Here is a 12,176-nt window from a genome sequence, read left to right as displayed (position 1 = left end):
TTGGTACAACCCCTACTGGTATTAAAATTATTGCACACCTCCCGCCCAGAATGATAAATCTTCTTTCTACCTAACTTATCAGTAGTGTCTACCTGCTTTGATACTTTATCTGGGTAGTCTTGATACGCCATGGAGGTTTGCATAGGACAAAAAGCAGTAGTGTGATCAACCAAATTACAAATTTTGCAAACATTTACATTCCCACCAGCAACTATTAATGAAAGAAGATCCCTATCTCTTTTGCTCCAGTCAACCTTAATCCTTCTCTCCCTTAAAAGAGCTGCTGATTTTGCAGAAAACAATTTATGGTAATCATAAAATCTGTCACCATAAAAATTACTAATATCTATTATCTCATCTTCATAAGCATCTAGCTCTGCTCTACGGTCAGGGTAAACTGATGACATGACCCTTTTAAACTTGCCAAATGCCTTAATGAATTCTTGAATTGTGAGTTTTCTATTAAGACGGGGATCTGGCTTCCCAGAAATATTTAATTCTAAGCCATTAGCTGCAACAGAGTGAACTTGGGGAGTTTCATAATTTGGGATAAGAAGAGATGCTAAATTAACATCCTTATCGTCAATGATTTGCTTTTGAATAGAAGGAGATATAATGTCCACATTAGAATATTCATCCGAACGCACTCCACATGAAACATTTCCAACTTGTGGTCCTGAGATGAAAGATGCATGCTCTTGTGTATTTCCATGTAAAACGGTGTTATTTCCTCTGTTAGAAGTTTCACCCCTATTTCCAATCCCTGTATGGTTGTACCTCTGTTGAAGGTTGAATTCGCGATCTCTACCTGTGTCATGAGTATAATTGTCTCTGTAAATTAGCTGTTTGAAGGTCTCTTGTAGTCCTGCAAAACACTGAGCTATGTTCCTGTCTGTTCCACCATTCTCATTTTCGCCATTTGAAACACTGCTTCTGTGTTGATGCACTGATTCTGCTAAGGTAATTGGAAGAGTGTTCTCTGGTGAGGAATCTGTGTTAATCTCATCACTAACGGTCTCTGTCTGTTGTGTCTCTAAAGGTGTTACTCCATCAAAACAATTCTCTAAATAAAGTTGTTTTAACACTTGTTTCGACATACCAGTAGGTGTTCTTATTCCCTTTTTGTTAAGTTCTTCTTTTAGTTTGTTTATTGTCCAGTCCCAGAAGGGTTATTAGAATCCCATTGGGTCTCATACGGAGAACTCCTAGTTTTCCTTCGCACACCTTTTCCTCTCCCAGACATTTTGTTGTCAGTAATTATCCCAAAATAATGTTTATTTTTCAGGTTAAAATAGTCTGAATTAAATTTAGTTGTTTAAAAACTGTAATATAGCTTTAGTAAAGTAATCCAAACACTGAAAGTTCAAGTTTTTAGCTAAAACACTATTAGAGCCAATATTATTCTTATAACTGCTTAATCTGCATTTAAATAAATGAATACTCAAGGCAGCATACACAGGTTTTTAATACACAACTTCTTAATGGGATACTCCTAAGTGGGAGGAGTTAAAACTGCACCCAGATTAATGTATCAAGAAACAAAGGACAAAGGAAGCCAAATGCCACAAGTGGTCACTAATTAACAAGACATGTATATTTGTATTGGAACTGATGTAAATAGACCTCCTGCTAAGAACATGTGATAAACTTCCCATCTAACTGATTGACATATGATAATAAATCTGTTTCATCTCAACAGCAAAAAAAATACACATCCTGGGAAAATCCTAAAATAATGACTACTGAGTAATTAAAATCAAACTATGTATAAACCTAACTTATATAACATATAAGTACCTATTTATCAATCCAATAAACGGCAGAACTTGTTAACGCTCTATTTCTTACATTGAATCAAACAATTATACAGGTATGATGCGGAAATTTGTATCCATATCCGTGTAATACAGGGATTTCAATTTACAGTGGCATACATAACTACAGAACAGGTAAACAAAATAGGCAAAAATGGCGCAGGCAGCTTTTAAAACTTGTGAAATTTGTGTTTCAAGTCCTGGACATAACTACTGTCAGGAATGTGACCAGTTGTTTTGTGATGGATGTAAAATATCTCATTTGCGGACAAAGATGTCAAAGAATCACACATTTCAAAGCGGTTCTAATATTAACCCGGAAGTTAAACAATACTGTAACGAACACGATGAAAACTGTATAGTTTTTAAAAAACTTTGTATTTTTCAAAAAAATAAGGATTTTCTTACCCCAGGAGTAGATTACCTTAGCCGTATTTGGCACAACTTTTTGGAATTTTGGGTCCTCAATGCTCTTCAACTTTGTATTTGTTTGGCTTTTTAACTATTTTGATCTGAGCGTCACTGATGAGTCTTATGTAGACGAAACGCGCGTCTGGCGTATAAAATTATAATCCTGGTACTTTTGATAACTATTTACACCACTGGGTCGATGCCACTGCTGGTGGACGTTTCGTCCCCGAGGGTATCACCAGCCCAGTAGTCAGCACTTCGGTGTTGACATGAATATCAATTATATGGTCATTTTTATAAATTTTCTGTTTAAAAAACTTTGTATTTTTCAAAAAAATAAGGATTTTCTTACCCCAGGAGTAGATTACCTTAGCCGTATTTGGCACAACTTTTTGGAATTTTGGGTCCTCAATGCTCTTCAACTTTGTATTTGTTTGGCTTTTTAACTATTTTGATCTGAGCGTCACTGATGAGTCTTATGTAGACGAAACGCGCGTCTGGCGTATAAAATTATAATCCTGGTACTTTTGATAACTATTTACACCACTGGGTCGATGCCACTGCTGGTGGACGTTTCGTCCCCGAGGGTATCACCAGCCCAGTAGTCAGCACTTCGGTGTTGACATGAATATCAATTATATGGTCATTTTTATAAATTTTCTGTTTAAAAAACTTTGTATTTTTCAAAAAAATAAGGATTTTCTTACCCCAGGAGTAGATTACCTTAGCCGTATTTGGCACAACTTTTTGGAATTTTGGGTCCTCAATGCTCTTCAACTTTGTATTTGTTTGGCTTTTTAACTATTTTGATCTGAGCGTCACTGATGAGTCTTATGTAGACGAAACGCGCGTCTGGCGTATAAAATTATAATCCTGGTACTTTTGATAACTATTTACACCACTGGGTCGATGCCACTGCTGGTGGACGTTTCGTCCCCGAGGGTATCACCAGCCCAGTAGTCAGCACTTCGGTGTTGACATGAATATCAATTATATGGTCATTTTTATAAATTTTCTGTTTAAAAAACTTTGTATTTTTCAAAAAAATAAGGATTTTCTTACCCCAGGAGTAGATTACCTTAGCCGTATTTGGCACAACTTTTTGGAATTTTGGGTCCTCAATGCTCTTCAACTTTGTATTTGTTTGGCTTTTTAACTATTTTGATCTGAGCGTCACTGATGAGTCTTATGTAGACGAAACGCGCGTCTGGCGTATAAAATTATAATCCTGGTACTTTTGATAACTATTTACACCACTGGGTCGATGCCACTGCTGGTGGACGTTTCGTCCCCGAGGGTATCACCAGCCCAGTAGTCAGCACTTCGGTGTTGACATGAATATCAATTATATGGTCATTTTTATAAATTTTCTGTTTAAAAAACTTTGTATTTTTCAAAAAAATAAGGATTTTCTTACCCCAGGAGTAGATTACCTTAGCCGTATTTGGCACAACTTTTTGGAATTTTGGGTCCTCAATGCTCTTCAACTTTGTATTTGTTTGGCTTTTTAACTATTTTGATCTGAGCGTCACTGATGAGTCTTATGTAGACGAAACGCGCGTCTGGCGTATAAAATTATAATCCTGGTACTTTTGATAACTATATACTACTGCAAGGAATGTGATGCACCAATATGTAAAATATGTGTTATTGAAAATCATAAAAAGCATGATTTATGTGAAATTAACACATCCACTGCAACAAACAAGGCTGAGATCGAGAGCCATATTAACATAAAGCTTAACATGTTAAAAACAAATATAATGGGTATCGAGAAAGGAACACACGCATATCACGGCGATGTCGATGGAGTCATGCATGCCATAAGAAAAGAAGGCTTACGGTTGAAAGAGCTTATTGACACACAAGTTGAATATCTGATTAGATCAGTGAAAGAGCAACAAGCAACACAACTTCAAATCTTACAGTCTATGGGTAATGCATTTACAACTGATTTGAATAAAGTAGAGGAACAGCACATGATATTTCAAGACGCACAACAGATAACAGAAACGTCAGCATTGCTTCTAAAGCTGAAGGAAATAAAATCACAACTCGCTGCAGTAGAAGTATAGCAGCCTACTGTCATGCCATCGGTAAAATATGTAAAAAGCAGAGCACAAAGAAGTGAAATAAACAAAATGATTGGATACCTAACATCTAGGTGAGTTATCTCAGTTATTGGGTCAATTTTGGGATGCCGCATACTATATTGATTGATATGTCATTGAATATTTCAAAATCCTATGTACTTTATTCATATGATTTGCACAATGTGACAGTGTCGCTTTAAATTGACTCCTTTAGTTGCAGATTGAAAATAAAAATTATTTAACATTTGTCACAGTCATTTGTCTCAGAAAAAAATTCCTATATACCTTAATATAACACAAGGTACTTCGCTAAAAAAATTGAAAAATGTCATCTGGTCGCGAAATTCCGTTATATGCCGATTTCTCAGTTCCCAACCCCCACAAAAACTTGTGATGTCGTAAATCTGAGTTAATTTTTCTACATAATGGTGTATGACACGCCTACTTTTGTTGTCGCAATCATCCGTAGCAATCCTACACAAGTATGATAATCGCAACTATTTCGTCTACCGACGCAAATTTGGAAATAAATGTCTCGCAGTAAAGGGTATCTTTCCGCTCTCAAGGTCGAAATGTTTCTCGGAGTTATCTGATCTTAATTAATTTCATACGTTAAGTCAAGAGAGAGTCTGAATGATATCAATATAATGGGAAATCTGAGTTCTATAAATAGAAACTTCCGATACATTAGACCATTAGACAGGCCTCAAATAACATTTATAAGGGTTTGTATCACACAATCTTTTACGAATTTACAATACTTGTAAAGGTAATAATTAGTATTTAGAGAAAAGCGGACAGGTTTTTTGTAAATATTTGTTATAATAAATCAATCACGACGGCAAATAAAGATATGTTAGCAGTATGATTTCCAAAGAGACAACTATTCACAAGAGACCAACTGACACAGAAATCAACAAATATAGGAAATCGTACGGCATTCAACAATAAGCAAACCCAACACCGCATATTCAGCAATAAAAGGTCCCTAAATGTAAACCAATTCAATTTAGAACATTAACGGCATTATTTGTATACAAACAAATGAACGAAAAACAAATATGTAAATAAAGACAACAGTAGTATACCCTGTACGAAAGTCATCAATCGATTGAGAGAAAACATATCCGGGTCTCAATCTCAAACTGAGGAACACACAAGAGAAAAAACATCGAAACAACAGAAGTACTGAAGTGCATCAAAAAACCCAAACGACTGTGCAACAGACACAGTAACGATCTGTAAGATAACAACTGCCATTTGCCTGACTTTTTACAGGACATTTTAAGAAAAATGGTGGATTAAACCTTGTTTTGTTGCTAGCCAAACCTCGCACTTTTTTTAAAATGTTAAAAATGACACCAAAATAACAACAGTATATGACATGACTACAGTACAAATAACTGGAAAATCATTCTGGACAGAAAAAAACACAAATAAACAATACAAAAGAACATTTACTATCAAGTCAGAAAATGATGACAGTTGTTGTCCATTCATTTGATTTTGCCATTTGATTGGAGACTATCCATTTTAAATTTTCCTCGGCCTGAGTTCAGTATTTTTGTTATTTTCCTTTTTTCATACTATAAATACAAATATCTGTTATTCCAAATTATAGGGCCTACACATATATTTTTATTGATAATATTCACAAGGAAGACAGAACTAATAAATTTATTGATTAATTATGATTTTAAGTACATACAAAAAAATATAAAAACATCCCTATATATATAGTCATTCATATAGGGTAACGGGTTATACATTCATATATAGTTTCTTTTATATATAGTCACTATTTGAAATATTGAAATATCAATCAAATTAATAAGTTCTAAATGTGTCAATTAGTAAAATTGGAAAGCCTTCGGAAAAAACTGACTGTGCAATTATGTTTCCTTGCTAACGTATAAAGAGGACAGTCATGTGAACATAAAACGTCCGTCGGAATGGGACGATAAATGGCTGACCCGTGTTAATAATAGAGAGAGTCATATCTCTTGCAAGTAAAAGACTCCCTTGAAGATTTCGAAAAAGAGCAGGTTAATGCTGCTACAAGGCAGCACTCGCACCCGCAAAGTGGACAGGGATTAATAAAAGTTGCAATAATTTGTTTCCCAATTCACTAAAAATAAATATGTTCAAAGTAACAAAGGAGTAGGTCCAATAAGACCCATCTTTGGCCCCAAAATATAGCAGTTTTACAAAATTGTTAAAATGTATACTTTTAGTTATTTATTGGACAGTAGAATGCTTCTACTACATAAATATGGGCTGTTTTTGACAATACGATGTACATCTATCGAGCACTAGCACCATTAAGTCATGCTAAATTACTAAAATCTTCACAATTCTAGCATTTTGGTTAAATTTTAGACGGTTTCCGTGTAAAACGAAAGTGGCCGCATTCGTGTTCATCCAAAATATTTAAATGTAAGTTGTATTTGATGATAATACATAACATATATAAAGGTTTTTCATTTTTGACAAAAACCATCTTAAAAGTGATATTTTTTAGCATATTTGGTAGATTTTTCATATTTGGGCTTGAATCAGAGCGTTTTAATGACTAAATTAGTTAAAATCTTTCACATAAATTAATTGAATCAAATAAAATAAAATAGACACTTAAGTGTTTAAAAAGTGGTTAACATCTTTCGTCAGATGAACTTGAAATTTGAGGCCAAAATCGGTCCTTACCGGACCTACTCCTTTCATCTTTTAGTCGATTTTGTGTACCATTCTATACTAAGGCCTAAGGTATGGGCTTTGGTCATTGTCGACGGCCGTATGGTGACCTATAGTTGTTAATTTCTGTGTCGTTTGGTCTCTTTTGGAGAGTTGTCTTAGCGAATCATGTATGTGTAATCAATTATACATTTTTATGTAGTCAAATTGTTGTAAAATTTTGAATTTCAAAGTCCAGTAAAGTTAAACAATTATCGTATGTCGATCATGTGAGTGAAATGAATTGGCCCTTAACCTTTCTTAAGGTAATTTAAAGTACAACATTCAATTCAAATTGATGACAATTCAATCAATGCTGGTATTTTTAAGAAAAATCTATCTATATATATATATATATATATATATACTGAGTTGAATCCCTTGTAGTCCAGTCGATTTGTGCAGATTTTTGGCAAAATTGCTCAGATTGTGATAAAAGCATGAAATTTGGCATAGTAGTAGAATATATATGTCATGGAAATCATTTTTAGCTATGGACCCAGTCTGAATGTCGATACTGGCGGGAGAAGCAACCATTTTTAAAATGGCGGGTGTTTGATTTTTAAAATTTCCTAAAATAATTCATTATGAAATTTTTATCAATGAAGATATTGACATGAAACCTGATAAAAACAGTGATAGACCAGTACTTATAAAAATTGTCTTGTTAAACAAAAGTTATGAAAATATTACCCATATGGAATGGCGGCCATCTTGCAAAATCTCGAAATTTTAAAGACAAAATAGATATACAATGTAGCTATTGTGTATATTAAACAGGTTAAATCATACCTATTTTAATAAACAATTCGTTTTACAGCGAGGCCATTGATGCTGCGAAATTATTTGTAGCGGCAATTGATTTTGGAACTACGTATTCAGGGTATGCATTCTCAGCAAAAAGTACGCCAAACGACATATTCACGTGCAGTTGGCAAAAAAGTACTTTGGTGTCCATGAAAGCTCCAACATCCGTTCTTCTCGAGAATGAAAAAAACTTTGTTGCTTTTGGATTTGATGCCGAAACTAAATATCTTGAAAGCCTGGAAAATGATGATTCTGATTCTGACGACGAAGACAGTAGTCATAAAGATCCGTTTCATTACTTTAAACGATTTAAAATGATGTTGCATAATCAGGTATTTATTTTTATTTTAAAACTTTGTTTTTTATTTGTACGATATCGCAATCATCCTACTCAGTGTATCAGTCTTTGGCCATGGAATTTAAAATATGTGTGTTCTATTTGTGGCTTGACCTTAATCATTTTTATATTAAGCACAATTAATCTATCTTTTCTTAACAAATATGTGAGAAAATAGAAACAAATGAATTATCTTAACTGAATGAAAATTGATGAAAACGGATGAAATCCGAGTACACATGATACATGCAATTAAACGCTGTTACACATGCTTGATTTTAACGTCATAAACAGCTACACGGTCAAAGTTGAATATTGACTGAAGGAAAATAGACTTAAACTAGATATTTATAAAGAAATGCCTTCTCCTGTTTCTGTGTGTTATTGGGTTGCTGTTCACTCCTTAGTGTTTCAAAACAAATTTCTCTTCCACCTGCTACACTTTGTTTTACAGCAAATAATGGCAAACGGAAAAAAAATATAACTTGTATAATAGTTTGCGGGTGAATAAGTGCGCTGCAAGCGAGTGCATTAAAAAAGGTCGTATGATTTACGATCACTAGTGATTTGTATACTCCGTTAAAATTGGCAGCTTTTTTTGCAACGAAGGCCCACAGGGTTCTTGTAACGTATAATACATGTTTTTGTTTTCAGACGGTGAATTTAGATACGACAATAAAAGACCAGAACGGAATGCATATGAAGGCTTTTGACATATTTTCTTTTGCAATCAAATACCTGAAAGACCAAGCAATTGGGAGGCTAGTCAAAACACTTAAGAATGTGGAAACAAATGACATTCACTACGTTCTTACTGTTCCAGCCATATGGGATGATCAGGCAAAAATATTCATGAGAAAGGCTGCAGAAAAGGTACGGTCTTCTTATGAATAATTGGTGTGAAGTCACATTTCTCCAATAAGACATTATTGCAATAAAACAAGTAACAACATTGTTCTAAACTATATGTGTAGGTTTCTTTTTTATTTGAAATTCTCCGATTCTTATTATGAGACGTAAAAAAAGTCAATCGAAACAGTCTTTGAAAAAAGGAAAATCACAAAAATACTAACTCCGAGGAAAATTCAAAACAGAAAGTCCCTTATCAAATGGCAAAATCAAAAGCTCAAACACATCAAACGAATGGATAACAATTGTCATATTCCTGACTTGGTACAGGCATTGTCTTATGTAGAAAATGGTGGATTGAACTTGGTTTTATAGTTAGCTTAACCTCTCACTCGTTAAATTGACAACGATGCGTGAACCAAACAAACAAAAATAAAAGGTAAGAATGTCAAAAATACAGCAGTATTTTTCAAAACGTATAACCTTGGGTAATTCGAAAATGTAGTAAAAAGATTCATCAGAAAGGAACATGAATGATCAAAGCAGAAAATGTTACATTTTTTTCATTTACTAATTTTTAGAAGTAATAAAGTGTTTTTTCTCTTCGGAAACTGAACAACAGTCTTTTTTTCAACAAAAAAAACATGCCGATCCTCCTTTCAAAAGATGTACAATACAAAGTTCAATGCCTTACAGAGGGAATTTATTATTTTTCATTTAAAAACCAGCCAACGCAATCGTTAAATTTTGTAGGCAGGAATAAAAGGCAAAGACTTGACGATAGCTTTGGAACCAGAAACAGCTTCTATCTATTGCCAGGAATTGCGTACAAACAGGGATGGCAATTCAAACAAAACCTTTTCCGAAACAATCAAGAAAGGCACAACATATGTAGTGGTAGATCTCGGAGGTTTGTCATTAATGCTATTCTTATTCATTTATACAATGTCATATATTAAAAAAGATCAATAGAATGGCATTTAACAACAGTGGCGGATGCAGGAATTTTCGAAAGGGGGGGTGCTAGCCCAGGGCAAAGGGGGGGGGGGGTGCAGGGGGGGTGCAAACATATGTCCCGATTCAAATGCATTGATCGGCCAAAATAAAGGGGGGGGGTGCGGACCCCCGGAACCCCCCCTCTGGATCCGCCACTGAACAACGAGTCAAACCAAAGACTGCAACATTTGTATTTGCATTTCTCTGCTGAGCCGTAAAGCATGCGACATATATAGAAGTATCGGGTCGGAATCAGAATAATGTGTCAGGGTTAGTTGACATGTCTTCCCTGCTGACTGTCACCTTGAGAACTAAGCGCTAATCATCTTGTATTGCTTGTCGGTCTAAGAGTTTTAAATCCTTGTGAGAACACACGACTTTTTTGTACTGCGACGGTGGTTTAATTTATATGTGATAAAGTCGAGACTACTATATATAAGGTTTAATTTCATTCAATTTAAACCAAAGTCAAAACATTTGCTGCTTCTCCACACAACATGACACATTTTTGAGTCACCATATACAATGTAGATGTAAGAAGATGTGGTATGAGTGCCAATGAGACAACTCTTCATCCTAGTCACAATGTGTAAAAGTAAACATTTATGCTTCACCTAAATAGAACTTACCATTTGCAATGCTTTTACATTAATTTGGCCCCTGTGTTGACTAATTTAATCCTTTCTTCCATGTTTTATATATTTCTCGATATCGGACTTTTTTAGGCGGTACAGCTGACATAACGGTGCACGAACGTCTGTTAGATGATTCCTTAGAGGAGGTGCTCCCACCAAGTGGAGGACACTGGGGTGGAACGGCCATTGATAAGGCTTACAAACGATTTCTCTACTCCGTTTTTACTAAGAAAGTCATAAAAGAACTTAAATCAGATGAATTGGAAGATTACACTACCTTGTGTCATGAATTTGAAGTAAAAAAGCGGTCGATAACCTCAGGCTTAAAGACGGATATAGTCATTACATTGCCCTACTCTTTGGTTGAGATAACAGTGAAACACTGTAAAACAGTGCAGTCTGCCATTACGCAATCATCTTATAAAGAATCAGTATCTTTTTCTACGCCTCAGAAACTTTTTGTCAATCCTGAAGTATTTCGTAATCTTTTTAAACCAACTATAGATGCCTTAATCAAACATCTAGACAAACTCTTTAAGGATCCAAATCTATCCGACCTACATCATATTATAATGGTTGGTGGGTTTTCCGAATGTGAGCTTGTTCAAACGGCAATGAGGAAAACATTTCCCAATAGGAAAATCATTATTCCTGACGAGGCTGGGCTAGCAGTTTTAAGAGGTGCTGTTTTATTTGGACATCAACCCAAGAAAATAGGAAAACGAATATTGAGGAAAACTTATGGGATACAAAGCTGGCCGGAATGGGACGCTGAATTACATCCCGACACCAAAAAAGTGCGAATTGATGGAGTCGACCGATGCAAAGATGTCTTTTATAAATTTGCTGTCAAAGGGGAAAAAGTTGAAGACGGCCATTCTTCTGGACAAATATTTCAGGCGTTAAAAACAGACGAAAAGACTCTAGAGTGTACAGTATACATTTCAGATGACACGAATCCCCGATATGTCACGGATCCTAGTTGCCAACGCCTCGGAAATCTCATCGTTCCAATACCTCCCCTCAAAAAGGGGGAGACTCTTGAAATTGAGGAAACAATGATATTTGGTGGAACTGAACTTTTATTCAGAGCAAAGAATATGCGAAGTGGTGATATTTGTGAAAGTCAGTTTGAATTATTTTAGTGAATTTAAAACTTGAAGCATTTGCATACAGTAAACACAATTTAAATCACAGTATTTCTTTGAATTTTGCGATATTCGAAGCCGAAGTTCTAACGAGAGTTCTCGTGGCTAAAATCACAGAAAAAAAATATCGGCGAATTAGAGTACGGGAAGACAATAATTCAATAGCAGAACATAAAACTTAGCCATTAAATTCGATAAAACATATTTAACTTTTATTTTTGATTTGATAACACAAAGTTCATACATGACTTTTGCATCTCAACCTGTGATTATTAATATGTAGCATGTATGAATAAAGCTACGTTTTTTTGTATTTGAATGTATTAAGTGATTTGTATGCCCCCGCAACTAAACGT

At 34.9% G+C, this 12,176-nt stretch overlaps 1 protein-coding gene and 1 long non-coding RNA gene across 3 annotated transcripts in view; one reads left to right on the top strand and one right to left on the bottom strand.

The window, feature by feature from the left end:
- Positions 1-12,176, bottom strand: part of LOC143042846 (uncharacterized) — a 254,720-nt gene that overhangs the window by 138,094 nt on the left and 104,450 nt on the right. The window lies entirely within an intron of this gene.
- LOC143042848 (uncharacterized) lies at positions 7,825-12,133 on the top strand. Its single transcript, XR_012968144.1, has 4 exons — positions 7,825-8,187; positions 8,847-9,065; positions 9,795-9,951; positions 10,763-12,133. It is a non-coding gene; the product is annotated as an uncharacterized LOC143042848 (long non-coding RNA).

The sequence above is a fragment of the Mytilus galloprovincialis genome, chromosome 8, assembly GCF_965363235.1.
Source record: "Mytilus galloprovincialis chromosome 8, xbMytGall1.hap1.1, whole genome shotgun sequence".
Classification (NCBI taxonomy): Eukaryota; Metazoa; Mollusca; class Bivalvia; order Mytilida; family Mytilidae; genus Mytilus; species Mytilus galloprovincialis.
The sequence above is the reverse complement of the archived record's forward strand: the minus strand, read 5'-3'. Positions and strand labels throughout refer to the sequence as shown.